The 25,463-nt window shown below is 39.5% G+C and overlaps 1 protein-coding gene and 1 pseudogene across 1 annotated transcript in view; one reads left to right on the top strand and one right to left on the bottom strand.

The window, feature by feature from the left end:
• Positions 1 to 25,463, bottom strand: part of DCHS2 (dachsous cadherin-related 2) — a 305,470-nt gene that overhangs the window by 188,955 nt on the left and 91,052 nt on the right. The window lies entirely within an intron of this gene.
• Positions 18,014 to 18,468, top strand: LOC133092319 (prothymosin alpha-like; annotated as a pseudogene).

Below are 25,463 nucleotides of genomic sequence, written 5' to 3'. Positions count from 1 at the left end.
AAATGGAAATCAAAAGAAAGCTGGAGTAGCAACACTCATATCTGATAAAATAGACTTTAAAATAAAGAATGTTACAAGAGACAAGGAAGGACACTACATAATGATCAAGGAATCAATCCAAGAAGAAGATATAACAATTATAAATATATATGCACCCAACATAGGAGCACCTCAATACATAAGGCAACCACTAACAGCTATAAAAGAGGAAATCAACAGTAACACAATAATAGTGGGGGACTTTAACACCTCACTTACACCAATGGACAGATCATCCAAAATGAAAATAAATAAGGAAACAGAAGCTTTAAATGACACAATAGACCAGATAGATTTAATTGATATTTATAGGACATTCCATCCAAAACCAGCAGATTACACTTTCTTCTCAAGTGCGCACGGAACAATCTCCAGGATAGATCACATCTTGGGTCACAAATCAAGCCTCAGTAAATTTAAGAAAATTGAAAACATATCAAGCATCTTTTCTGACCACAACACTATGAGATTAGAAATCAATTACAGGGGAAAAAACGTAAAAAACAAAAATACATGGAGGCTAAACAATACGTTACTAAATAACCAAGAGATCACTAAAGAAATCAAAGAGGAAATCAAAAAATACCTAGAGACAAATGACAATGAAAACACGACGATCCAAAACAGCAACAGCTGGGGTGGGATGCAGCAACAGCAGTTCTAAGAGAGAAGTTTATAGCTATACAAGCCTACCTCAAGAAACAAGAAAAATCTCAAATAAACAATCTAACCTTACACCTGAAGGAACTAGAGAAACAAGAACAAACAAAACCCAAAGTTAGCAGAAAGAAAGAAATCTTAAAGATCAGAGCAGAAATAAATGAAACAGAAACAAAGAAAACAATAGCAAAGATCAATAAAACTAAAATTGGGAGGAGGAATCAGACTCCCTGACTTCAGACTATACTACAAAGCTACAGTAATCAAGACAATACGGTACTGGCACAAAAACAGAAACATAGATCCATGGAACAAGATAAAAAGCCCAGAGATAAACCCACCCACCTATGATCAACTAATCTATGACAAAGGAGACAAGGATATACAATGGAGAAAAGGCAGTCTGTTCAATAAGTGGTACTGGGAAAACTGGACAGCTACATGTAAAAGAATGAAATTAGAACACTCCCTAACACCATACACAAAAATAAACTCAAAATGGGTTAGAGACCTAAATGTAAGACCAGACACTATAAAACTCTTAGAGGAAAACATAGGAAGAACACTCTTTGACATAAATCACAGCAAGATCTTTTTTGATCCACCTCCTAGAGTAATGGAAATAAAAACAAAAATAAACAAATGGGACCTAATGAAACTTCAAAGCTTTTGCACAGCAAAGGAAACCATAAACAAGACGAAAAGACAACCCTCAGAATGGGAGAAAATATTTGCAAATGAATCAACAGACTAAGGATTAATCTCCAAAATATATAAACAGCTCATGCAGCTCAATATTAAAAAAAACAACCTAATCCAAAAATGGGCAGAAGCAAAAGGGAAGGATCAGAGAATTACTGGGGCTGAGTTTTCAAGAAGAGATAAGGTGCTGAGGAAAGAGAGGAAGAGTTAAAAAGACTGCCAGACTAGGGCAAAAGAATACTTCTTCAAGAGAAAGGCCACACGCAAATGGAAATGAAAGCCTGAGCCAGAGCAGGGCAGAGGGGCAGCGAGGCTGGGAGTACCACGCCTGACTCCCCAACCCTGTCAACTCCATCATGGGCTGCACTGCACGCAAGAATCTAAAATACAAAGGAGACCATACACGTTTGGGGGCTCCATCCAGAGGAAGAAAATCAGATACGACTTTCCCTGCCATCACCTGCACTCCTTCAATGTGAGCAGCAGGAGATGAAGGTGATGGGCCACATGGTACCACCTGGCCCACTGAAAGGTAAGGCTCATTTCCTTTTCACCAGTTTCTTAATTCAAGATAGAAGACCATTGTGCTGAGTTACAGCAACGTTACTATTTCCAGAGAAAATAAAAATCTGAAGAATATACCCCCCAAACTCCTAACAGGTGTTCTCTCTTGGGATGCAATCATGGCAAACGTTCACTTTTTAAATGATATGTTTTTGTAAACAGTGTTTTCTATTGAGCCTGCTTTACTCCACATATGTGTGTGTGTGTGTGTGTGTTTGTACTCATATATATATGAAGCTTCCATGTTGTATGATTTTTAAGGGCCACCTTTGCCCCACTCCACCCATACAGGACACCCTGAAAGTCTGAAAAGTCTAGAAAGGGGAATTGGTTGCTGGGTTTTTTTTAAAGGATCCACATTTAGCTGGGATGAAGTGAGAGAGTAGCATTGACATATATACACTACCAAATGTAAAATGGATGGCTAGTGGGAAGCTGCTGCATAGCACAGGGAGATCAGCTCGGTGCTTTGTGACCACCTAGAGGGGTGGGATAGGGAGGGTGGGAGGGAGGCTCAAGAGGGAGGGGATATGGGGATATATGTACATATATATAGCTGATTCACTTTGCTGTACAGCAGAAACTAACACAACATTGTAAAGCAATTATACTCCAATAAAGTTTTTTTTAAAAAAGGATCCACATTTAAGCATCTCATCCTCTTTGGGGAATGAGTATCATCACTTCGAATCATGTGACTTTTATCTTGTAGTTGTACCTCTTCCTGTACATGTTTTGTAAAACAAAGGGGTACCCTAAATTTATGCACAGAGGTCTTTTATATCTGAAGGGTGTACTTTCAGATATAAACACAAACAGGTACACCCTAAACTCAAGGGGGACCCATGGATTTGAAAAATCCTAATGAAAAGACAAATAGTGGGAAGGCAAAGTGGGGAAATCCACACTATAAACTTAAGGCTGTGAGTTCCATTACAGACTCCAACTTGCTGATTTCATACCGGGAAAAGCATCATAACCACAGCTGGCAAATGTTAAGGTTTGAAAATTTAGACGCCTTAGCAGCTTTGCTTTCCTGGAGGAAAAAGAAGGTAGTGCAGGTACATGTAACGGAAGCACGGGCTGCACTGCTTTGCCTCCCTGCTCCCAATACAGACACATTTACAGAACGGTGTATTATCGTTAAGCACACTGTTTAGGGGATTTCCTATTACATTTCTGTGTTCCCTCTGTAAAGAACTACAGGAGAAAGATTCCCCAAGGCTTTAGTTCCAGGAAAGTCAATGCTTCTTCTCCTGAACAGGAGGAATGTATCTACATGAATCCTGTCACTACGGGAATAGTTCCAGCCTTAACGCATGTGCGTGATCCTGCAGATTCTATTTCCATGTGCTAAATTCTTCCTAGCTTAATCTTACTGTGCTGCTTCCCTTATCTTTTGCCCTGATTTCCTTAATTTTATTTTCATCTTTGTGAATTTTGTGTAGTTTTATTAGCAGCTTCATATTATATTTTTAATGAGGTGGAATACAAAATACATTAACTTAATCAATATACACCCGCAGATGTGTGCACTTGTGGTGCACATGCCCATACACTGTTCTATACTATGTCAGCTAAAGATTCTTGGTCCTCAGAATGCCATCTAAGGGACCCAGCTGAAGTCCTTAAATAGCACTTCCTCAAATAGTCTTCACATCTATCCTCATAGCCCCCCGGACTGCCACATCTTTGATCACCCTTGTGGTCTGTCCTCCCCCACGGAACAAAAGCTCTTCATGGAGAGGGACCATTTCCATATTGTTCTCTGTTATTTCCCACTGCCCAGCAGGGTGTTTGGTGCAGCCAAGCACTCAATAAAGCTCCCTGTTCTAATGGAAAGTTTCTGCTCATTGACCATGTTCTATTTGTACACTCAGAAGCTTATCTATTTTTAATTTTTATTTTATTTATTTTTTTATATAGCAGGTTCTTATTAGTTATCCATTTTATACATATTAGTGTATATATGTCAATACCAATCTCCCAATTCATCAAGCTTATCAAATTTAAATGATGACTTAAAGCATTTCCAAAGCACAAGCAAATTTTCTTTCCAATGCAGAGTAGCTATAGGACTTTTACATAAAGTAACTCAAGGAAGGGTTTTCTTGGAAAGAACTCAAACATCCTTAGTGGAGAAAAGCAGCCAAGTTAAGAAGGAAAGTGAAAGAATAAATAAGAAGACAAAGAGAAATTAAGGTAATAAGTGTTGCTAAGGAAGGAGAAGAAAGAGCACCTAAGGAGAAAACACTACAGTTTATTAACTAAACGTTTCTTTATGTGTTAATAGTAAGCTAACATTTTCAATATGTTTTCATTTGACTTAAAAAATTGAGGAGTTATTCAAGGGAAGAATTCTTAATACCATTTTATAGGTTAGAAAATTGAGTGAGGTAAACATTTGTCATTTTGTGGTTATAATGCATCTTGAGTTTGGGAGAAGAAATTGAGCATAACCAGCTGAGGCTTCTCTGGGATTTTCTTTTCAGATTCAGTCAGCCTTAACTTAAACTCTTTCTCAAATATAAATTCTGTGTCTGTCCTGCTCAATACTTGATCCTCAGCATGTAGAAGAGTAGGTGGCCCATTATAGGTACTTAATAAATATGGAAAAAGGGAAGGAAGAAAAGAAGAAAAGAAAGGAAGGAGGGAGGGAGGGAAGGAAGGAAATAGTGAGGGAAGGAAAGAAGGAAGGAAGGGAGAGAGGGAGGGAGGGAGGGAGGAAGGAAGGAAGGAAAGAAGGAAGGAAATAACCAATTGAATAGCCCCTGCTGTCTGCCACATAGTAAGAGGCCTTCTCCTGCAAGAGAGGCCTTGAGTTACCCAGTGATTCCCATGCCTGTTTGGTAATTCTAATTAACAAACCCAGCTGGCCACTGGTCTAAAAGAACATTCTCTAATCAGCTTTAAAGGTAATAGTGATGAGATTATGATCCCATCACTACTGACTCCTGAGATCTCTTAATTGGCCCTGAACTCAGGAAGGGAATGAGTTCCCAATGCCAACAGTTGCATTCAAAGTTTCCAGTGTCCCTAACTCACTTTTACAAATTATTTTCTCTTGTTTCACTCTTAGTGTCTGTGTTCCTGTCAGAATACACAGTCCCCCATTTCACACATGGTGTTTCACGGTGCTCTCTCTGTTTGGAATTCCTTCCCTCCCTTCACTTCAGTATGATCAAATCCTACTCAGAATTCATTCATTTATTTGAATGCAAAGGCCCAAATGCAATTGCTACATCCACCAAGAATTGCTGTCCACACCTGTCCCCGGGCAGCACGGCCACTCCATGCAGCTCCCCTGCAGGTGCACACACAGGCACAGTCACAGTCACACAGGGCAGTCTAGAGGTGACAGCTGAAGCCAGTCTGGGCTGGGGGTTAACAATTGGCATTCTGAGTCCAGATCTGAGAAGACCATGACTGCCTGGCCCATATCCCATCCCCGGCTGATGCCTGAGTGTGTGCACATGTGTGCGAATGTGTGTCTCTCCCTGCTTTTCTGTCTTCCAACAATTTCAATGACTTGCTACCTCTTCCCTGATGTACTGAGCTGAAGTAATCTTTCGTTCCCCTGAATTCCCATAGAATTTCATTCTTATAATACTGACCATTCCTTATTTGATTTATTTGTATGTCTTAAACCTTCCTGCCATCACTCCTTTAAACAGGATCTCAAGGAATTGGAAGGAACTGGGGAGCCTAAGAAAAGAGGAAGGTGTCCTTGGTGAAATTAATAGTCTGAGCAAAAAAATAAGAGACATGACTGTCTAACCCAGGTCATCGTGGATGGAGGAGGCTCAGAGGCAGGTTGTATAAGCCAAGAGTAGACAAGGACATTGCACTATGAAGCAGGACATGCAATCAAATGTGTCCTTTATTCTAATGACAATGGAGAGTCCCTAAAAGTTGGAATAGGGAGGGGACATAAATAGTTATCTGACTGAACATTTATTAGGCAAAAGTATCTTACTTATTTGTCAAATCCTATTTCACCACACATATAATTTGGGTTAGGACTTAATAACTGGGTATCTTCTCTATTTCTGTTCTCAACCTCTTTCATAAATTAAGCCAAAAATTTGAAATCAGGGCTGTCTAAGTCTAGGAAACCTAGTCTACATTCAAGAAGAAAGCTCATTTGTACTCCTGAAAATGGCCCAACTTAGGACATGAGCTCTACTTAAATAAAATATTGCATCACATATCATGTAAGAAGTTCACTTACATTTCTTAGGCTCCTTACCAAATATGACTTGCTTTTTCACAAAACTGTGACACTCTTTAATCCCATGATGCTGTGTCTTCTGCTTTTCTAGACAACTGTCCCTTCTTGGCGGCCAGGCTTTCCCCTGCTCTTTAAGCCCGACTGGGCCATACAGTCCGAGTTTTACCCACTTCACAATTAACACTCTCAAGGACAGACAACGCGTTTACTTCTTACAAGAGGTTTCCTTTTAAAAACTGCATTTCCTGAGACTTGGATTTCACCTCTGCCGATGAATTCTGTAGTCCTGCTTTCACAGCAACAGCATCTCAAAATGAGGAGATGGGGGAGCAGGCTGGGAGGCATTTTCCCTTCTCTCATTCACAAGAAAATGAAGAATGAAAACCTGGCACATTATCTCAGAATATGTGCTCATCTTTCAGCTGGATAAAGTAGAACTATGTAGAAGGGATGCAAGGGGAGAGACTGAAGATTTTTTTTTTTAAAGTGTTGCTGAGTAGACCAAGGACCAAGCCCGAAAAGGAGGTGAGGATGGGTGTAGAAGTAGAGATGTTTTGGGTTTTGTTTTTGCTTTGGGAAGAGAAGTCCCATCTGATATATGTTTACCTTCTATCCTTTTATAAAATTTAATTTTTTGAATTAAAATTGTATCTATTTAAGGTGTGCAACATGATGTTTTGATATACATACATCTAGTGAAATGATTAACATAGTTAAGTAATTAACATACCCATCTCCTTATTTGTTACCTGTGTGTGTGTGTGTGTGTGTGTGTGTGTGTGTGTGTGTGTGTGTGGTGAGAGCACCAAATATCTACTCTCTTAGAAAATGTTCACTATACAATTCAGTATTATGAACTATGGTCGTCACGTTGTACATTAGATCTCTAGAACTTATTCATCCCACATAACTGAAACTTTCTACCCTTTGACCAACATCTCCCCATTTCCCCTACTTCCCTGCTCCTGATAACTCACTGTTTTACATTTTGTATTAAACTTTTTTAGATTCTACATACAAGCAAGGTCATGCAGTATTTTTCTTTCCATGTTTGGCTGATTTCACTTAGAATAACATCCTCCAGGTTTATCCATGTTGTCATGAGTGGCAGGATCTCCTGTTTTAAGGCTGAATAATTCAAAATCTATGTCCTTACAAAGAGTTATACTGTGATCAATGGATATTTATTGATTTGATTTTAATTTCATTTAAATAAGGAATTACATATGGTACATTTTCTCCATGCCCTATAAGAATAGGGGCACTAAATAGGATTTTGAATCCTGGATTCATCATTTACTGATTGTGTTAAGTGGGAATAACAGCCACTTCCCAGAGTGAAGATTCAATGAAATAATGTACAGAAAGTGCCCAAAGCCTGACACGTAATAAGCACTCAATAAAAATTATTATTCCCAGTTCTCATTTTCCTGCCCACCTTCCTGTTCTTACCCATCACAACTCCAGCCCTTCCAATGTCACACTGAGGTAGTTCTCAACAACTACACTGCAATACATCATTGCAGGTCTCAGCAATGAGGCATGTCTCAGATAATGTGCTTATGATATAGGATAACTTCCAAAGTTCTTGAATAATTTTTGGAAAATAAATGTTATTATTTTTTATTCAGGTTTAGTTAATTTACAATGTTGTGTTAGTTTCAAGTGTACAACAAAGTGATCCAGTTATACATATATATATATTCTTTTTCAGATTCTTTTCCATTATAGCTTATTACAAGATATTGAATATAGTTCCCTGTGCTATAGAGTGGGTCCTTGTTGTTTATCTATTTTATATATAGTAGTGTGTATAAGTTAATCTCAAACTCCTAATTTATCTCTCTGTCCTCCCCCTACCCCACCTCACTATCCCCTTTGGTAACCATAAGTTGTTTTCTATGCCTGTGAGTCTATTTCTGTGGAAAATAAATGTTACTCGACGTCTATCCTTATCAGGCTATCCCCAGGATAATGTCACTCTTAGTCATTCTCATTCCAGTAAGCTCCCAAGTAGGACCCTTCCCCTCAAACTGACTGCCAGCCCCAATCACTAAAGTCATATACAGGCACGTTTCAGAACCTCGGAGATACTGGGGTTCAATTCCAGATCATGGCAATAAACTGAATATCACAATAAAGTGAGTCACACAAATTTTTTGGTTTCCCAGTGCATACAAAAGTTATGTTTACAATATACTATAGTCTTTAAGTGTGCAATAGCATTAGGCATATAAAATGTACATACCTTAATTTAAAAATACTTTATTGCTAAAAAATGCTAACCATCATCTGAGCCTTCACTGAGTCATAATCTTTTTGCAATAATAACAACAAAGATTATCAGTGGATAACGATCACTGTAATGAAATATAATAATAATGAAAAGGTCTGAAATATTGTGAGAATTACCAAAATGTGACACGGAGACACAAAATAAGCAAATGCTGTGAAAAAAGGCATTGATAGACTTGCTTGACACAGGGCTGCCACAAACCTTTAATTCATAAAAAACTCAATATCTGCAAAAAGCAATAAATGTATGCCTGTAAATTTACTAGATGAAGACATTCAATTCTCCATTCCTACTCAAAGCTAAGGCCTAAGTCTAGCTTTGCATACTCAAAAACTCAGGTGTGCACACCTCAGAGCAGCACATTAGCAGAGGCTTTAGAAAGACTTTTTCCTTTAACCTGATCAAATTCTTAGGACCTCACTCCCACTCCAACCTCCTTCTCACTAGTTGAGGGGAAATAGGAAACAGACTTATTTTACCCTTTATCAGCAAAAGCCCTCAGTGTTTGTGGCTTTTTTTCCATGCCTCCAAAACATCATCTTAAGAGGAGATCTGGAGTTTCATGAAAGATTTCATGATATCTGTGTTCTGGGAGAACTGGAAACAGAAACTGAGCTGTAAATGCTGGATTGTCATGCCTGAAAGCAATTTCCATTTTCCATTCTGGATTGATTTTAAAATATGGTATCATTCCCAGAGCTGTTAAGAATAATTCAGCTTCTACCTTCCCACCCTTCCCCTTGCTCTTAATCCTTCCCTCAAAGCAGATGGCATGCAAGATTTTAACATTAAAATCTGCCAAGAAACATGAAAAACTAGTAAACAAATCTGTTAATAGTTAGAAATATTTTATGGAAATATATTTTTTAAGCACTCTGCATTTAGGGGGGAAAGCCCATCATTTGAGACATGTCTCATGGCTGTACAATGACGTATTGGGGAGTGAGGTTGAGAACTACTGAGTCACAGTGTTGTGATGGATAAGGACAGGAAGGCGGGCAGGAAAACGAGAACTGGGAACAATAATAACTGTCTTGTGGAGTGCTTACTCATAAATGAACATTTTGTTTTCATTTGGAGTTCTTTATTTTCCAAGAAAATAAAAAAAATCACACTAGATGGGGAAACAGGTTGAGTGTAAGATGCAAATTCAAGGCCAGCAGAGGGGGTTGGAGGCAAAGGGATTCACATACCAAAGTTGAATCCATAACTAATATAGGTCTTTAGTGGCTGAGCAGTAAACAGACTAAATTCCAGCTGTGCCCAGAATGTTCTGAGGTTTTTGAAGCTCTGAGTTGTTTCACAACAGTCAGGGGAACCTAGGGGTCCCCCTGGAAACAAAGGAACAGAGAGGGAATTCCAAATTGCTGTGAACAAGCTGCAAGAGCCTATAAATCCACAGCACAGGGTGCTTCAGCCTGTACAAGCAACCAAGAAGAAATCACCAGGATTTTCGTTTATAAAGCACAGGTAAAATTTCCCTTTAAAGTGACTAGGCTCTCAGGACTATCCCTTACCATTTGATGACAGAAGGCTCACTGCAGAACCTCCTTCAAAGGCCCTTTTTACCCAGGAAATCAGAGATTTACACTACACTTCTCAGTACCCACACCCCATGCCATGGGGGTGTTGTGTTCTATGGTAGTTAAACAAGAGAGTTGAAATCGCTTGGGCATGCCACCTGAAACCCTTAGTTTCAGTATGGTCACACTTTCAAAAGAACACCAATCTATTCCGAAAGCCAAGAAGAATAACAGAGCTCTTCATGTCTTCTTAAAGGAATGACCAGAGTCTTCACACTGCTTCCAACAGACAGAATTCCCTAAACATCCTTCTTGGACAGCTTTGCCTTCCCCCAAGTTTTATACTCAGGATAGCTACGATATCCCTCCCTCTCTCCCAGCTCTGTTGTGGTCTCATTCACGTCTTCCTCTACCTGCAGCCACCGTCATTCTCTGCCCAGACCCCAACTTGCTCCCAACTTGTGAGCTGCCAACTACATTCAGCTTCAGAAAATGAAATTGCGTCCATACCCTTACCTTAAGCTTTTATCCTTCATTTTTTTAAATTACAGTAAAAGTTATATTCAGTGATATGTGTCAATCTTAAGGTATAGTTAAATGAGTTTTGGCTAATATATATGTACATACTGCATATATATTAGTATACATAGTATTTCATGGTTTATATATATATATATTTAGAGTATATATATATATATGTGTGTGTGTGTGTGTGTGTGTGTGTCTGCATAACCAACACATGATTCAAAATACAGAATATTTAAGTCACCCCAGAAATTTTCCTCATTCCTCCACCCAGTTACTCTCCACCCCATAAGCAACAACCATTCTAATTTCTATTGCCACAGACTAATTTTATTAGCTCATTGACTTCACATAAATAAAATATCAATAATATATGTGCTATTTTGTGTCTAGTTTGACTCAACATAGAGGTTTTGAAATTCATCCGTAGTGTTTCATGTTTCAACAGATCATTCTTTTATACTGCTGGATAGTGTTATATTAAATCCACATAGCACAATTCATTCCCCATAAACATGTGTGTTGTTTCCAGTTTGGGGCTACTGTGAAAGAAGCTGCTATGAACATTCTTGTACGTGGCTTTTTACCCACTTTTCTTGGGTAAAAATCTAGGCATGGAATTGCGGGGTCATGGATAAGTGTATATTTAACTTCATAAGAAACTACCAAACACTTTCCCCCAAGGTATTTTCCCAGCAACACGTGAGAGTACCAGCTGCCCCACATCCTTGTCAACATTGATGAAGTCTTTTTAATTTTATCCATTCTAGTGGTTGTAAAATCTTCATTTCCTTGATGATCAATGCCGTTGAACATTTTTCCATGAATTTATTGAATATAAATACATCTTTTTTTGTGAAGTGTCTGTTTAGGTATTTTGCCCATTTTATTGACTTTGATATTTTATTATTGATTATAGCAATTTGGCAAATATATTCTCCCAATATGTAGCTTACTTTTTCATTTTCTTAATGGTATCTTTTGATGAGCAGAACTTTTTAATTTATATGAAGTTCAATTTTACCAGTTTGGTTTTTTTCTTTATGGTTTGGGCTTTTCTTGTCCTCTCTGAGACATCTCTTCCTACTCAAGAGTGCAAAGACATTATCCTGTGTTTTCTTCTAGAAGTTTGAAAGTTTTAGCTTTTACATTTCAGTCTACAAGCAACTTCAAATTAATTTTGTGTATGGTATGGGAATATGGTCAACTTTTTGCCTATACAGATATCCAATCACTTCACAATTATTTATTGAAAAGACTTTCTTTTCACCATTGAATTGCCCTGTTATCTTTGTCAAAAATCAACAGTGAAGATGTCTTCTTGGACTCCAATTCTGTTCCACCAATTTGTCTGTCTTTATGCCAATACAGCACTCTCTTGATTACCATAGCTTTATACAAAGTCTTGAATCAGTTAGGGTAAGTCTCTCAACTTTTTTTTGAAAAATGTTTGGCTATTCCAGATCCTTTGTATTACAATACAGATTTTACAATCAACTTGCAACTATTATCAAATAAGTCTGTTGGAATGTTTATTGGGACTAAGATAAAGCTATAGATCAATTTGAGAAGAAGTTTTATCTTAAAAGTATTAAGTATACCAGTCTATGAACATTATATGTCTTTCTATTTATTTACATCATCTTTGTTTTCTCTCAGCAAAGTTTTGTAGTTTTCACTGTACAGGTCCTACACATCTTTTATTAAATTTATTCCTAAGTATCTTCTTTTTGATATGATTTAAAAATTATATTTTTAAAAATTTCATTTACTACTCTTGCTTTTTGTATATTTACCTTATATCCTAATATTTTGCTAAAATCACTTACTAGTAAACTTTTATAGATTTCTTAGGGTCTTCTACATAAACATCTATGAATAAGACTTTTTACCTCATCCTGTCCAATCTTTTTAAATTTATTTTTCTTGCCTTATTGTTCCGGTAAGGACCTTCATAGCACAGTATCAAATAGAAGTGGTGAAAATAAGCATTCTTGCCTCTTTTGTGATCTTAGGGGGAAATCATAGTCTCTCATCATTACGTATGAAGTTAGCTGTAACTTTCTCATTGATGCCCTTTATCAAGTCCCATTTCCAGTTTGTTGACAGCAGTTTTTTTTAACCTTGAATAAGTGTTGAATTTTGTCAAACATGTTTTCTGTGTTTACTGAGATAATAAAGTTTCCATTTTTTTCTGTTAATGTGGCTAATTACATAGATTTTCAAATGTTGAACAACCTTGTATTCCTGGGATGAGCCCCACTTGGCTTTATTATCCTTTTCATACATCATTGGATTTCTCTAATATATTGTTGAAGATTTTTGTGTCTATGTTTATGGAAGATACTGGCTGTAATTTCGTTTATTGATAATGTCTTGATCAGGTTTTAATGTCAGAATTATCTTGGGCTCATAACATGAGTTTGAAAACATTCCCTCACCCTCTGATTTTGGGGTTTATGTGAGATTGGTATTAATTCTTTCTCAAATGTCTGATAGAATTCACCCATAATACCATCTGAGCCTGGAGATTTTTATTTTGAGGAAGAGGGGTGGATAGTTGTTATAAATTCTATTTCTTAATTAGATATAGAGCTACGGAGGTTGTTCATTTCTTTTTGTGACAGTTTTGTAAAGTTGGTTATTTGTCCATTTCATAGAGGTTATTGAATTTATGGACATGAAGTTTTGCATAGTATCTTTTTAACATTTGTAGGGTCTGTAATAATATCCTTATTTTCATTCCTATTATTGATAATTCTTTTTTTCTTGATTACTCTTGCTAGGGGATAATTTTTATTAATCTTTTCAATTCTTTCATTTGGTAATTTTCTCTAATATTTATGTTCTACTTCATGAAATTCTGCTTTTCTCTTTATATTGTAACTCCCTTCTTCTATGTACTACTTTGCTCTATCTTATACCTTTCTTCTTTAATAGTTATGGAAACATTTCCCTCTAATAACTGCTTTAACTGCAACCCACAAATTTTAATGTTGTATTTTTATCATCATTCAGTTCAAAATATTTTCTAATTTTTTTCAATTTCTTCATTGATTTATGGATTATTTAGAAGAGTGTTACTTAATTTCAAATATTTGGTGGTTTTTTTCCTAGAAATGCTTTTGTTATTGATTTCTTTTTTTTTAAGATTTATTTATTATTTATTTATTTTATTTATTTTTGGCTATGTTGGGTCTTAGCTGCAGCACGCAGGATCTTCGTTGAGGCATGCGGGATCTTTTGTTGCAGCGCACAGGCTTCTCTCTAGTTGTGGCATGTGGGTTTTCTCTTCTCTAGTTGTGGCACGCAGGCTCCAGAGTGTGTGGGCTCTGTAGTTTGAGGCACACGGGCTCTCTAGCTGAGGTGCGCGGATTCAGTAGTTTGGGCGTGCAGGCTTAGTTGCCCTGCGGCATATGGGATTTTAGTTCCCTGACCAGGGATCAAACCCACGTCCCCTGCATCGTAAGGCAGATTCTTTACCACTGGACCACCAGGGAAGTCCCTGATTTCTAACTTAATTTCACTGTGGTCAGAGAACATATAGTCTCTATGCTTTCAATCTTCTAATTGTGTTGAGATTTATTTATGATCCAGTATTCAATCTATGATGTTAAACACTCCAAGTGTACTTGAAAACAATGTATGTTCTGCAATTGCTAGATAAAGGGTCTATAAATGCCAACTATGTCCAGTGGAGGAGAGTTGTTTAAATTTATGTGCTCTTTGTTTTTTTTCTGCTTGGTCCATCAATTACTTAGAAGGGCTGTTAAAATCTCTGACTTACCTATTTTACTATTTCTTCATTTAGTTCTGTCAGATTTTGCCTCAGGTATTTTGAAACTCTGTTACTAGATACATGCACATTTAGGATGATTATGTCTTTATGCTTAACTGTCCTTTTATCATCATGAAATGTCCTCCTTGATCTGTGACAGTTTTTGTTTACTTCATCTGAAAAGACAAAGCCACACCAGCTTTCTTATGCTTATTATCTGTAGAGTTTACCTGTTGTTCCCTGGTGTATAATGTGTTTCCCCCTCCCTCCTCTGGCCACTTCCATGACTTTCTCCTTATCTTTAGTTTCTAGCAGTTTGATGATGATATATCTAAGCGTATATCTCTTTTTATTTACCCTGCTTGGGATTTGCTGATATTCTTAGATATGCACAATGATGTTTGTCTCCAAAACTGGGGACTTTTTAGCCCTATGTCTTCAAATATATATATTTTTGTGTTGCCCCATTCACTCTCTTCTCCCTCAGGAACTCCAATTATGTGTATGATAGATTATATTGTCCCAGAAGTCTCTAGGCTCTGTTCATTTTTTAAAAATCTTTTTTCTTTCTATTCATCAGAATGAACTTTTTATTTAAGATATTGTTTCAGATATTGTTTTTCACTTCTAGAGTTTCCATGTAGATCATGTTTATAGCTTCTATTTTTTTTTTTTTTTTTGCTGACATTCCCACATGTTCCATCATTAAGACCAACCCTTCCTTTAAGTCCTTAAACATATTTATAATAGCTTCTTTAGTCCTTATCTGCTAAATCTAACCTCTGGGTCATCTTGGGTCCATTTTTCTGGGTCATATTTTCTGGCCCTTCAGGTGTTTGGCAAGTTTTATTATATTGTACACTGGGAATTATATATGACACATTGTAAAGAGCCTGAATTATGTTGTCTTCCTTTAAAGAGTTGGCATGTGTTCTTAAGGTATGGCCCTTTCTTGAGGGAACGGTTCTTATTCCTAGGATGTGGACTCTCTGTGCTCTCAAGTGAATGCCCATGTTGTTCAGTGGGGTTTCCCCACCTCTGCGGTGGAACTCCCTCCAGCATCTCCTGGCACTGGGCAAACTCAGGTTTCTCATTGTGGGCTTTCCTCTCCCCAGTTACACCTCACAGGAGGTGTATGTGCACAGCCCAGGCCTGGGCCACAGACCTCGGATAAACACCCACACAGATCTTGGGGTCCCCTCTGAGCAACTTCCTCTTCTCCAGCCCCTCTATCCACAAAGTTCAGCAGTGCCAAACCCCAATTCCTGCCTCTCAGCTCAGCAAGACCACTGCTTTCTCAGGATCCCCCTCACTTCTCCACAGTCAGGAAAGATCCCTGAACCCAAGAGCCAGGGCAAACAAGGGCTCCTGTCCTGTGCTCCTCTGCTCTGCCTGTTGTCTAACACATGCAAACAGCTGCCTCATCTATTCTGTCTGTTCCATAGCTGTTTATGGTGGGAGGATTACTCTGTTGTGGTCGGAAGTGCAAATGATAGCCCTCAGTGTTTTTCTTGTGAGAACCAGCCCGGCCCAGGAATGTTAATGACTAAATGCCTTCATCTCATTACATCTTACTCCAAGAAGACTTTTTAGAGTCCTGACAAATCTGCTACATTGTCTTCTCTCTGAGGAGTTCTGTGTTACACTTACTTGTGGCCAGGGAATCTCTTCTGACTTTCCAGAGAGATCCCACCTTCCTTTTTTCTTTTGCCCTTGTGTTTGGGCACCATCACCAGTTTCCCAACTGCACATGACTGCACATGCCGAAGTTCCTCCTAACACCCTCTGGAGCTGAGAGATCAGTGGCTGTCTTGGAAAGGAAGCAGTCAGCATCAGATTCCAATCTTCCTCTCCTCTAGGGTCTGCATCTCTCACAAGAGAAGAAAGATGCCAGGTCCACCTAGTCCTTTCCCTCGTGAATGCAGCTGGACACCAAACTCTGCCAGAAGAATGGAGGTGCTCATCCACAGTCCTAGGCAGTTCTGAGACTGTCCAACACATACTGGGGTCTGGGATGAGCCAGAGAACAAGTGGTCACAGAAGTCCCCTTTATGACAATAAGGGGAGGACAGAATACACACTAAACTTCCCAAATTCTGGGCCTGAGGGGATTTTGCTTGGAATCAAGAGTTCTTTACCTCCTTCCCCACTATGGGAATTTTCTCACTTATTACAGATCTGACTTTAGGAGGCTGAGTCATATCTACCTTAATTTCTGGTTCAAAAAGGATCTCATATCTGGTCGCTGTTAATCTGATTCAAGAAGGATACTGAGTTTTCCTCCTTTTTTTTTTTTTTTTTTTACTGTCAACCCCAATCTGCTTCACCGAGAGCAAAAACTCAGGCCTCACAGGTGTGTGGAGAAGCAGAGGTTATGCAGTAAGTGAACTACGACTGCCTCTAGCATGGACCTAGTGCAAGCAGACACTCCAAACTGAATACACACAGAAAACCTTTCTCTCTTTCTTGTTGACAAGCAGCTAAAAAAAGTCCAGTGGGGAGGGGGAACTGGATGAAGAGAGTCAAAAAGTACAAACTTCCAGTTATAAGATACATCAGTACTAGGGATGTACAACATAATAAATATAATTACCACTGCTGAATGCTATATGTAAAAGTTGTTAAGAGAACAAATCCTGAGTTCTCATTACAAGAAAAAAATTTTTTCTATTTCTTTAATTTTATACCTATGTGAGATGATGGATGCTCACTAAACTTACTGTGAGAATCACTTCACGATGTATGTAAATCAGATCAAGATGCTGTACACCTCAAGCTTATACAGTGCTGTGCGTCAATTATATCTCAATAAAACTGGAAGAAAAACAAAGTCTCAGGAGTGCTCTGTCCTTCCACATGCTTGTTTTAAAGCAGAAACACAGTCCACCCCAGCAGAGGGGTCCTGGTAGCTTTGGTCGGAGGCTAAGAGCACAGACACGGACAGTCCCTGTCTATGTCCGTGAGATCCTCTGCACAAACTGAGTCTCTCTCCCCTGGTCTTTTGTGCATGCTTCCTTTCTCTGGGGTCTGGAAGAAAGCTGGCTGTACCAGTGCTTGCAAAGGCTGCCTAATTGCAAGCTCCACAGGAGAGGCCCTAGAAGAACCACTTTCTGTTGCTGGTACAGGGCAAAAGCCTGTCTCCAAGCATCCCCATGACCACATCCTGCATTTTCTCCTTCCTCCGGACCCCCTCACTCCCCCATCTCCTTCCAAAAGCTAGTTTCTGAAACTGGACCCTGCCTGCTGCTTCTCCCTCCTACCCCCAGTACAGTCCATCTCTCACCCTCAGACCACCCGTGTCACAGGCAGGACCTCTGGGGTCTGCTCAACAGTATCTCTCACTCCATATGGATTTGATCTGGAATTAATCTTGGCAAGCAAGTTGAAAGATGAGAAAGTTAACACTCATATAACCTTAAGAGTAACTTCTCAAATACCTAGATTGCAGGATTTTAGCGGTAAAAATGCAAATTTAAAACTCTCCTTTAATGTGTGAAATACATTCTTTAAAACCACATTAATAATATCTCACTTGGACTGGCTGCTCTGAAAAGCCATCTTTGCATTGTTCCCTTGTCCGGCTCCCCACGCGCCTCCGCCGCCTCCGCTGCGGACTCCGGCATCTTGATCGCCAGAGTCGTCGAACTCCTGCTTTCTTTTTGATCCGCTGCGTCAGATCACCGGCGGGCCCCATCATGTCAGACGCGGCCGTGGACACCAGCTCCGAAATCACTACCAAGGACTTAGAAGAAGGAAGTTGTGGAGGAGGCGGAGAATGGGAGATAGGCACCTGCTCATGGAAATGCTAATGAGGCAAATGGAGAGCAGGAGGCCGACACCGAGGTAGATGAAGAAGAGGAGGAAGGGGGGAGGAGGAGGAGGAGGAGGAAGGTGATGGTGAGGAAGAGGATGGAGATGAAGATGATGACACTGAGGCAGCTCCAGACAAGCAGGCAGCTGAATATGATGAGAATGACGATGTTGACACCGAGAAGCAGAAGACCGATGAGGAGGACTGGACAGCAAAAAAGGAAAAGTTAAACTTAAAAGGCCACCGTGACCTATTCGCCCTCCACTTCCCGTCTCAGAATCTAAACGTGGTCACCTTCGAGTAGAGAGTCCCGCCTGCCCGCCTGCCCACTGAGGGAAGCGCCACACGCGCTCTCCACCACCCAACCAAAACCACAACGCGAATTTGCAACAGGGGAGGAAAAAAGAACAAAAACTTCCAAGGCCCTGCTTTTTTTCTTAAAGTACTTTAAAAAGGAAAATTTGTTTGTATTTTTTATTTACATTTTATATTTTTGTACATATTGTTAGGGGGTCAGCCATTTTTAATGATCTCGGGTGACCAAACCAGCCTTCGGAGCGTTCTCTGTCCTACTTCTGACTTTACTTGTGGTGTGACCATGTTCATTATAATCTCAAAGGAGAAAAAAAAACTTGTAAAAAAAGCAAAAACAACAACAACAAAACAATCTTATTCCGAGCATTCCCGTAACATTTTTTGTGTATATACTTAGCTGTACCATAAGTAGTTGATTTGTATGAGAAGGTTAAAAAAGCCAAAGATAAAAGTTTTCTTTTTTTTCTTTTTTTGTCTATGAAGTTGCTGTTTATTTATTTATTTTTTTGGTCTGTTTGATGTATGTGTGAAACAATGTTGTCCAACAATAAACCAGAATTATATTTTCCTGAGTTGTTCTAACAAAATAATAATAATAATAATAATATCTCATTTGCAACCCAATGATTACTCCAGTTTAAATATTACTACGGTGCCTGAGCTATGTTTAATGAACAAATTTAATAAGACTAACACTAAAACTCTATCCAGGTTTCTTGAGGAAAAACGTCCATAGGAGACCAATCTACAATTCATATATGTTGGGCAGGGAAAATGCAATATACTGGCCTTTCCTAATATAGGCCATCACCATTTTCGTACACAACTTCATTTCTTTAAACGAGCCTAAGACTTAAGAGTTATAAGGAAAATTCAGTTTCTGAAGAGTTGTTTTTAAAAGCACAAAATAGCTCATTATGAATCATGGAGCTCTCTTTTTCCAAATGAATTCTGTCTTGTCAACACTGGAAGTGAAGAGAAACCGCAGCAAGCCTCTAAAGGAACATCTCTCTGAGTACAGAGAAGGAAGTCAGCTCCCTTCCCTCCGCTGGAAAGAAACCATGCTCCACCCTCCTTAGACCTCAGCCTGCCCTGGAGTAGAGCCTGGGGGTGCTTCCCTCCCCAGGCCTGCTGCCTCTTGCAGCTCCCTGCCGTCGCGTCGCTGCGTGAAGTTTCCACCTGCCTGGCTGCCTGTGAATTGAGATCTGGAATCCCAGAAAGGAGGGAAGCAGGGGCAATGCTGCCACGGAGAGGAAGGAACTCACTTGGGGCCCAAATTCAATCTGTATGGGTCTGTCAATGAAAAGAGCTTCCTCTTACACTAGTTAAATTTAAAATCTTAGGCACACTTGATATGCACTAGGTTGTCAGTCAATTTAATATTTCAGCAAATGGATGCTTCTTTTAAAACAGTCCAACACACCTTTGTAGGGCCAAAATGTGGAAGATCATTTCAATAATCCCTTCTCCTAAATCTTTAATGCATTCCTCATAAGACAAACCAAGTCCTCTGAAATAAGGACAGTGTCTGGTATATAAAAAATGTTCAATACATGTTAGCTATTACTATTAGGATCCTGCTGAATCACTGGAACCATCTGGAATGATAAAATTGAAACTGAGCTCCCTGAGTAGGAACATGGTCTTGTTCATTACAGGGCCTTATTACAACTGTGTATAAACTGTAGATGCTCAATAAATGCTTGTCAAAAGGCACACAGGTAAGGAGGAAGAGGGAAGGGAAAGGAAGAGAGGGAGGGAGAAAGGCAGCAAGCTAGTACCTATCAATGCGATTTCTACACTGAGTGGAAGTTGAGAAGGAAGTAGGTTTATTTTAAGTACAAGTCTATGAGTCTAAAAGGATTGTAGAATCATCCAATCACTTTAGCCAAATTGTTCCTAAAACATGTCCTATCTCTGCACTTTGGCCCATGACGTTTTATAGTCCTGGAATGTTCACTTCTTCTTTCCCAACAATGAACACTCTACTCATTCCTTAAGCTCAAATGCAATTACCCTCACTCCATGCAGTGTTTCATCTTCCAAAGTAGAAGCAATCCCTTCCTCTTCTCAAATATAAGTGTTATAGTGTATAAGACTTTTATTACCGATAACCAGTTTTATGTTGCTAGTTATGTTTTCATAAACTTACTTTGGATCATTTCAAATAAACTGTAAGTGCCTTTGAGGCAGAATCAATATGACATTTGAGATCACCAACCATTGTATATAATGTTCCATTTCCCTCTGGCTCTGGATGTCTTCCCTGCTCCTCGAGACCCACACTGTCCACGTTTTTCCCCCCTGCTCTGTTCCCTGGAAGGCTGACCAGTATGGACTACATCATCCAGCTCCCTCGCCATGTGACTTCCAGTGGGTTAGGCCAGTGGGGAGCCCGTGAGGTGGACAACTTACTTCCTCAGTTCCATCCCCAGAGAGACCCAAGGGCTGGCTGAGGCCCACACTGAAGGTCAGAGCCTCTGTACAGTGGCCCTCTCCACCTGGTCCTCTCCATCCTTCAGGGAACTGGGTCCTCCAATTCAGGGTTTGCCTCTGTTCCCAGCCTTAAAGCACTATATTAATTTCTGAGGTTTCCTTACTCATCTCCTGCCCATATCTTTATAAATAGAACTTTTATTAAACTTTTCTCAGTTATAATTTAAGTACACCTCTGTTTCTTGCTGAGACCCTGATAAATACCTCTGCTTTATTTTTCTTTTCCACACTTAATATCTGAAGTAATCTTATTAATTTGTTTATTTACTGAGTTTTGTACTCTTCCCCCCACCGAAAAAATAAGAATAAGCTCCACTGTCTTGTTCACAATTTTTACCCTCAGCTTCTAGAACAGTGCCAGACAGAAAGGAGGCAGTCAATGAATATTTGTTGAATAAATAAACTATATATATATTCCAATTCAGAGTAACATTGCTACGTGTTTAAGAGATGATTCCAAAGCACTGTCAGTTATTAAATTATTTTTTCAAAGTTTAGAACAAAGTGTTAACTCAGCCTGAATACAGCATTTCTTTAAACCCAATAAAAATACAAAATGCTTAACCCTGTACATTATTTTCCTGGAGTTGAGCTTCTAACATTAGCAGAAGCAAAGCAAAAAAATCCCAGAGAGTGTAATACAGAATGAAGACAAAAAGGCATCCCTAAACAACATTTTCTTGCCAAGGGAAATATGATACCTACCAAAAAATTAGGCAGTAATTCAAGAAGTATCTCTGATATCACTGTACACTTGTTTCCCTACTCAAAACAAAAATTTATCACCAACTGTCATTGGACTGCCATCCAAACACAACCTCCCTATTTCCTGCCTAAAACTGTGCTTTGAAAGTACTAGGACATTAATACTTACCAAGATGGGGGATAGGCCTTTTCTTACATAAATGCCTAAAAATTAATTTAGGTATTCAAGATAGAGAAGTGAAGGGAAGTGAGACCCCACTCACCTCTTTCCTGAATGAGATATGATGGATGATGGGGAAAAGCAAGAGTGGATGGACAAAAGAGGGTGGTTTAGAAAGATCTGAACCTGCCACAGCGTTCATGCCATTGGGAAGGCAGCAGTTCTGCAGTGGGAGCCCTTTCCCAACAGCTGCCAACAGAGTGAGGCTGGGTCCACAGTTCCCACATGAGCTCATGTGGGTGTGGCAAAATGCTTGTCCCCTGTGCTTTGTCTCCAACAAGCTTTAGCAGCTGTTCAGTTGCCTAACAAATGGCTATTTTCTTTCACTAAATGCCTTATCACTGAATTATCCTAGTGAGAACCGTGAGGTCCTAATGAAGCCATATTATCTGCAAATTAGTAGATGAGGAAACTAAGCATAAAGATAAACAGTATTTTCAGGAATTCGCTATTAATTTGAGGGTATTTTCTATAATTTAGCAGGATTTATTTCTAATCTTTTCTCTTAAATACTGATGACACATTTCATAAGTTGTTCTGATCTATGCATAGATTTCATTGCATATACATTTGATTGCAGCCCATGACCCATTTGTAACAGAACTTCCTAACTTCTTCCTCATTTTCAATATCCTCAGGTTTCTCAGAGACCCAGCCTCTCCCACTTCCCAAGGGTTCCTGACCTCTGAGGGTGTCACCACATTATCACTTGGAGGCATTCCCCCTCCCAGATCTACCCTTGATTCGGGCATGCGCCAGAATCCCTCCTTGCTCAGAGAAGCAAGCAGACGCAGCATGAGATTACTCAGGTATTTATCACTTACTCCTGTACTGAGGGAAAGCCAGAAAGTCAGTGCTTTTAGCTAAAGATTCTCAAGTCTGTCTGACCCTGGATATTGGGCGCTGAGCTCCAGGCCCTGCACTACAGAAAGGGGAGCCAGTCAGGAGCTGAGGGAGGCTGTGAGGGAGGCTGTGACTATGAGACCAGATCAGATTCAGGCCCAGGTGCACTCCTGTCCAGCAGGGGTCTCCCAACCACACAGATGCACTCCAAGATTTGGCCAAGAGGACAGATGGAATTGTGGGAAAAAAACATACATTTATTTTAGTAATTTTTTGACCTCTTCCATTTTTTATTTTGATATCTAAACACTTTATCTTATATATATTTTATATTTTATGTATTTATTTATAATTTATTTATAAATTATAAATAATAAAATTGTTATTTATCAATTTAAATGTTTTATAATTTATTTATAAATATTTATATAATATATATATTTCTGGTATTATATAGATTTGTTTATAATTCCATATGTTTTTACATAATTATATACTTATATACATAATTATATATATATACATAATTCTTATATATAGTTTATAAGGAAATAAATGTATGTTGGAGATGAGTACTCGACAATTTTTATTCACAGGTATACTCAATCAAAAAAGTTGGAAGGCTGATGCTGGAGAAATGAGATGCAAGCAGAAGGACAAGCAGGAAGGGGGTGCTCACTAAGACAGCCAGGACTAGCTCCGTGGGGTTTGGGGAACACCCACAGGACACAGGAGGAGAAAGGATCCGGAGACCTGGAGCCTGGAAGGAGGGTCCACACTGCAAACACGGAGGACTGTGACCACCGGGAGGAGGCAGTGTCACTGCCCGCTGCCGGGTTTTCTATTTCCCGCTGGGATAAGAAGTCAGAGGGTCAGGGCTGCCCTCCCAGTTCCGCACGTGGTCGTGAGCAGCTGGCTGGCCAGGGAGGCTGTGTTCACCCGGCATCTTCTCTTTTCCTTCAGGCCTCTGGTGCTGTTCCCCACCCATGAGGAAATAGTCTCCCTTCCGATTTTGTCCTCACACTGAGTCCTCTTACTATTGTTCCCCGTTCCTGCCATCTGATCCTCGAATTCCTCCTTGTTCCCAGCTCTAGAGACGACGTCTCTGACATCTCTAGACAGATGCTGATTGAAGGCTCTGCGCGTCCCATGCTCTCAGATCACACGGTAGCTCCACCCACTTCCAGAGCAACCAACTTACCACACAGGGGAACTGGGGAAAATCAAACTTAAACGTTTATAAATCTGGCCAGTGTTCCCATGTGTAACACCGTGATTTCTCTGTTGTTTTTTTAAATCTCAAAGCTGGAGGCCAAGAAGAGGGAAGGCAGTATCTGCTCCAGTTCCTCGCTGCACCTTCTTACACAATCTTGGCAAAGGTTCACATTTGCAGTCAGCTTCATTCATTTTATTTCCCAGATGTTTTTTACACTCCAAGGCCAAAACCAACACACTCCTTCCCTGTCCACCCGGACTCCATCTGTCCATCCCTTCTGCACTGCCCATCCAGCCCCCGGGGACAGGTTTATTACCATATTTACCCACTTGCCTGGGCAGCCTCTGTTGGAAGCCACCGCCTTCAGACCCTCATGACAGTCCAGAGTGCGTGACTCGTCAGCGGGGTGGGGACTCAAGAGTCATTCTTTCCCATTTACACTGTGGACTCCCTGGTGTAACTGTGAGCAGATTTTTGACAGTTTGATGTTCAAGATGAGTAGCCCTTCCCAGACTTTCTTAGCTAAACTAGGTAACTATTTACAGTCAAGCCAAAGCACTCTGTTCCTATCAACGGTTGCTGGACTTAACTCCCTCATAGCAACTGTGGCCCCTGTGAGCTGCTTCAAGGCTGGAACTTTGTGATATTTTTTGGACCTCAGACAAGAAAAACCCTCAAACATTAGCAGACTGCTAACATTAACGTTTTAGAAATCACATTGCTCCACATAATATTTGGAACATACTTACACTTTAAAAAATGACTTGTTTATCTGAAATTCAAATTTAACTGTGTGTCCTGTATTTTTATTCTCTATACCTAACAACTCTACCACGGCCTAAAGAAAAATAATGTCCTAGACTAGGAGGACCTGCACCAAAAAAAAACTCTGAATAGTAAAAACAACCTTAATAATCAGACTTTCAATTCTCTTTCTATCTCCCACTACCAAGACAGAACCACATGCTGTTTCCCAACTTTCAGAAAACAAAATAAGTTAATAAAAAGAATTTTCTCAATTTTAATCTTTTCTTTTGCAATATTTTCCCTAACCATTTCAGCCAGCAAACCCCAGTGGTTGGCAGAAAAAGTGAACAACTGTTAATAGGAAAAGCACCTGACCATTCTTGGTTTGGGAGTTTGCCTTTCTCATGGTCAAGTTCACATTATACATTCAAATTTTCTGGTAGTAAAATTCTTCCTAGTAAACAGGATAGTTTTAAATGCATCTGTGTTTCATAGTATTCTTCCTGGGACACAGTTATTGGCAAATGTGAAAAACATCAAAATAATCAAATCTATTCCTTTTATTTTAGATTTGTAGAAAATGAGGCTCAGTCAACTCTAAGAACATGCCCAAAGTCAAGCAGATGGTCCTGGTGTATGTATGACTAAACCCAGATGCCTCAGTGCCCAGACCAGGGCCCGACAAAGGGCAGAACACAACTTTTCAATCGGCTGAAGCCCCTGCCAGGGCTTCCCAAGTGGGCGAGTGCCTTTCATCCATTCACTGAGTCTCCCTTTCCCTCTTTCACCATT

This window comes from Eubalaena glacialis, chromosome 5, assembly GCF_028564815.1.
Source record: "Eubalaena glacialis isolate mEubGla1 chromosome 5, mEubGla1.1.hap2.+ XY, whole genome shotgun sequence".
Lineage (NCBI taxonomy): Eukaryota > Metazoa > Chordata > Mammalia > Artiodactyla > Balaenidae > Eubalaena > Eubalaena glacialis.
Note: the sequence above shows the minus strand (reverse complement) of the source record. Positions and strands in the feature narration are given on the sequence as shown.